General features: G+C 46.6%; 1 protein-coding gene across 12 annotated transcripts in view; it reads left to right on the top strand.

Moving 5' to 3' along the window:
- Positions 1-2428: 2428 nt before the first annotated feature.
- Positions 2429-4981, top strand: part of RGS6 (regulator of G protein signaling 6) — a 467079-nt gene continuing 464526 nt past the window's right edge. For 7 of the 12 annotated variants that reach the window (XM_036432407.2, XM_036432400.2, XM_036432420.2 and 4 more), the window contains exon 1: positions 2430-2894. The gene's annotated coding sequence lies outside the window, so the exon portion shown is untranslated. Of the gene's footprint in view, positions 2895-3122; positions 3252-4981 lie in introns of those variants that run through there. The other 5 variants (XM_036432418.2, XM_036432419.2, XM_036432415.2 and 2 more) reach the window with 3 other exon arrangements.

Genomic DNA, 4981 nt, shown 5'->3' with positions numbered 1-4981 from the left:
GTGCTAAACTGTCATCCTACAGAAAAGGAAAAAAATCCACTCTATGTTGTAATCAGCTTGCCCGCCATAGACCCCTCCTGAGGAGATCATGTAATTAGTAGTAACAAATGCCGGGAATGCTATAAAGTAAGCATACCCTATGCTGTGGGTTGGTCACAAAGTTTTGGAGGAGGTCCTCAAGAGGACCCCTGGTTGGTCTCCACCCTCCCAGGGACCCAGGCAATCAGAGGCTCCTCACCCCTTCTCCTGTCCTTGGAATGTCCTTCAGCCCATGTTTCCAGTGTTCCAGGGACACAGGTGTTGTTGAGAACACCTGGGTGGTATGTCTATGTGGCTGAAGCCAGTTAAGGACTTCCCATCCACTTTTAAAATTCTGGTGGACAGGTGTGGAGATCTACCTGTCTCGCAGCTGCCCAAGACAAGCCTCATATGCAAGTTCCGCTGCTTGTTAGACCTGTCACCTACCAATCTGAGCGGTCTGCCTTTTTCTTCGGATTCTCTTTGTCCTCCTCCATGTATGGGGGCCAGTTTGGGAACCAACATACGTTTTTGTTCAAAAGCAGATTTCTACATCCCATCACTAGAAATTTCAAGCCAACAGGTCTGAGGTGGGGCTCAAGAATCTGTATTGCTAAGTTTTAATAAGTACCCCACACGATGTATATGCCACCCTTAAAAACCCTTTTCTAAAATATCTAACCAGGAACATTTTTTCTTTCATGATTTAATGGGAGGCAAAATTGATCTATTGCTTGTAGGCTTTCTTAGTGGACAGAGCTAGGATATATATATATATATATATATATATATATATATATTTATATTTATATTTATATTTATATAAATATGTAAAATATATATTTATATAAAAATATATTTTTTTTATTTGTCTAAATTAGAAATAATTTCACACCATAATTTACAATTTTAAGCTACACCACTGGGTTTATTCTATTCTTTCCCCTTCCTATACCTGTAATTCCCTTTTCCAACTATGTAGAACCTTCTTCCCAAAATCTTTGAGATATTTACTTGTTTTCTCAGGTTCCCATTATGTAAACCAATTTGTTTGCCATGTTAGCAAAACGTGTGGCATATCTTTATAAAGTTATGTTTCTCATTTGATATATCTATAAAAATTATATTCATAAAATCACGTATGTCAGAAATATATGTGCATATGTGTGTATAATATGAATATGTATAATCAAATATATAATATTTTATGAAAGAACTAATACATCCCCTAATCAATAGAGAATGGTGGGAGATGTATGTAGGAAAGGAGACCTTAAATTTCAACCTCTGGACCCTCATGGATGAAGACAGTCCAAGTCATCCATCCTTAGAAGCTTTAGGTATTTTATTTCAAGTGTCTGCCCACCAATACAATAAAAGAATAAATCTTTAATTTATTGTTGATATTGATAATATTGATATCGAACACCAATCCTCTGGTTACCAGTTAGCACCAACAATCTTTTAAAAAATATATATATTTTATTGATTTTTTCAGAGAGGAAGGGAGAGAGATAGAGAGCTAGAAACATCGATCAGTTGCCTCCTGCACACCCCCTACTGGGGATGTGCCCACAACCAAGGTACATGCCCTTGACGGGAAATGAACCAGAGACCCTTCAGTCCACAGGCTGACGTTCTATCCACTGAGCCAAACCGGTCAGGGCAGCACCAACACTCTTATTTCCACATGCAATTCCCTGGATCTTTAACTAAACGTCACATTTCAGAATTCCCACATGAAAGAATGCCATCCATTCGAGCGAGTTTCCCTTTCTAATTTTCTGTCTTCAACATTTTTTTCTTCTTTCCCTAAGAATATCTGCAGAGCTGCTAAATGTTCTCGAAAATACTTTCGTGGTGTTTCAGATAAGAATAATCATAAAAGACTCCAAATCCAGCCTGTGGTGTGAATGTGGAATCAATAAGAATGACGAGGTTGGTAACAGCATCCCTGAGGATGGCGGTGGCCCGTTATAATTTAGAGGGCGCCAGCTACCCACGTCAGCCAGAGGCTCCGAGACTCTCCAGCGAACCGCGTCGGACCAGGGCTCCCTAAGACGAACCTGACGCCACGGAAGTTTCCAGACGCGCCCAGCTCTGCATCGCTGAGCCAATCTGCCGGTTTTCCTGGCTGAAGCGCCAGGAATTTCTAGGCTTTTTGCCTCTTCCTTGGACTCTTGGTTCCATGCACAACGGCCCTCAGCGCTGGAAGCAGGTGAGCCGGGGGGCGTGGCCGCGGGGGCGTGGCCTCAGGGACGCGCTCAGGTGCCTCGGCCCCGCCCCACCCCGCCCCGCCCCGCCCACCTCCAGTCGCCGGGACCGGGCGCAGGTGCCGGCGCCCAGGTGCGCGCGGCGCGGCCTGCAGCTTCGCTCCACACCCGACAGCGGGCGCCGCTGCGGCGGCTCCGGGCGGCCGAGCGGAGCGGCTCCGCGAGTTGGGGCAGCTCCTGCGCTCGGCCCTGCGCGGCGGCGGCGGCCAGAGCTCCGCCCGGGCGCCGGCTTCCCACGGCGGCGCCGGGAGCGCGCGGGGGGCTGAGGGCGCAGACCGACCTCCGCGGAGCCGCGGGCTTGGGGCGAGCGCGCTGGAGACGGCCGGGCGTCCCGCGCCCCGGCACCATGCGCCCCGCCGCGCCTCCTCTTCCTCGCCGGCTCCGGGCTCCCCGCTCCGCCCGCTGAGTCCCCACGCTCTCCACCCCGGAAACTCGCCAAGAGCAGCGCGGAGACTGACCCAGCCGTCCCCTCCGCCCCCCAGAGGCTGCGGATCCCTGTGTCTTGGGCTTCTCTAAGCTTTCCCATGGACCTGGCGCCGGCTTGGCTTTAGGACAAATTCGGAAGCCGGAGGGGGGAGTCAAGGCAATTCTTTGGTTGCTAAGGTAATTGTAGTTGTGCCCAAAAAAATGGGGTAGAAACAAGTGGGGGGAAAGGTGTTTTAAAACGGCGCGTCCCCACTCTCACCCGCCCATCCCTGTGGGTTGATGTCATTTCAGAGCCTGGGTGTGGATGCCGGTCCGTTTCAGATACGTGACAAGTGTCGGTGTGTGTGTGTGTGTGTGTGTGTGTGTGTGTGTGTGTGGTGTGCACAGTTTGGGACTGTAGAGGCACGGGCTTACGTAAGTGGCAAGGCAAGCTGGCGTGCGGACTTGTGTGGGATGGGTGCAGGTCTGCATGGAAAGCATGCTCCCGGGCTGGGGCGGGAAGCGCTCACCCACTGGGACCCGCGTGTGCAGACGGTAGGTGCTCGCAGGGACGTCCAGTCTCCCGGCGATTGGGTGGTGGCAGTTAGGGCAGCTTTACTTCCAAAGCAGACCGTCCTGAACTTTTCCTCTGCATCCGCTTGCCTGGTTGTGGTTTGGAGGAAGAGCCGGCAAGCGGTAGGGATAGGTGTCGGGGTCTGGTTGTGGGAACTGCAGCAGACAGGGAAGCCAGGGGTTCTCTCTGGAGAGGGTGACAGCTAAGCTGGTTGCCTGAAGAGACCGTATTTACAGTCACTATCGGGCTGCGTAGCAAGTGGCCCAGAGAGGACAGGGAAAGTGACCCAGAAAATTTAATTTTGTTCAGAAGGAAAGCTGCTGTATATATATTTTAAAATGTGGCGGAGTAGGAAGGAATATTACTTTTTTCTCTCTTGTTGAGAGGAGTGGCATTTCCATGCTACAAACTGGAGGTATTTTGGATCTTAGTGTTGGCTTGGAATCCTTCCCTGGGTGTTTATCAGTACTTAGGAGCTAGATCTGCAAGGAGTTTCTTCAATATCTTTTAGCAGCCCCAGAGTAAAACTGCCGAAATAAGCAGGATTAGTTAAAGCCTAACCTTGGACTCTTGTCTCACCAGAGGGGGATGACAGGTAGAAGAACTGGACTTGTACGTGTCCAAATGGAGTTAGAAACTGAGCTACAAGTGTGTGTGTGTGTGTGTGTGTGTGTGTGTGTGTTGTCCAAAGTGGTAGACAGAAAGGAAACTGTTAAAGTTTACCTTAACATGTTAAGGCTTTTACAGATCCATGTTCATAGGCAGATGGGGAATTACAATATATGGAGGGAGCACTGGGGAGTTGGTGAAAAACTTTCTGTGACTTTTTGTATGTTCTTTATGCTATGCATTCTTCTTATTAATTGGTTAATTTTGCAATGGATGGGACTACCCTGTGAAACAGAGTGAGTTGAGGACTGAGAGGAATTGGAGAGAGACTCTTTGGAGGTACACCTTTATAAGCAAAACTTCATGCTGAACTGAGAAAACCAAGATGATAAGATTCTTTCTGAGTTCTCTGATATTATTGTCAAGCTAAATTGTTGTGTGAATATGGTGATTTTATGTACTATAAACATTGGGTATATATCCCTCACCCCCAATAACTTGTCCTTTCCTGAAAGTGTTTGTAAATTCTAGAAATGTCACTTTTGTAAGGGATTTTGATGACAGAGGTAGCCACTGGTGTTTCCTTTTTCATTCTCATTATGCTGGTTCTTAACTTTACTTCCCTTTCTCCTTTAAAAAAGTTAAACTAACATTCACTGATATATTGCTGAGAGCTTCGGTAAAACAATGCTAGTTTTTCTTCAAACGACAATTTTTTTTCTTATCAAGTGAAACATTACAACATTTCTGCTTTAATGGCAGAAATATCTCTTTAAATGAGACATTTATTTATTTGGGAGCAATTTTGTAAAAGAAGATAGCCAAGATAGATATTTTTTTCTAAATGAACAAACATTTCTTGTGAAAGAAAACCAATGTTTAATTGAAGCACAATTGACACCCAATTTTATATTGGTTTCAGGTGTAGAGCGTCATAATCCAACATTTGTATGCACTGTGCTGGGATCAATAAGTCTCTAGGAGGACACTTAGGATAATATAATTTGCCAGTCATTTTGGATGTCTGATTGGCCACAGGGACAGAATTTTATGTGGAAAATAGGATCATTCTGTTTCTTATTTCTCTGACGTTCTCCCAGGC

The sequence above is a fragment of the Pipistrellus kuhlii genome, unplaced genomic scaffold, assembly GCF_014108245.1.
Source record: "Pipistrellus kuhlii isolate mPipKuh1 unplaced genomic scaffold, mPipKuh1.p scaffold_m20_p_1, whole genome shotgun sequence".
NCBI lineage: Eukaryota > Metazoa > Chordata > Mammalia > Chiroptera > Vespertilionidae > Pipistrellus > Pipistrellus kuhlii.
This window is presented reverse-complemented; position numbering and strand designations above follow the sequence as displayed.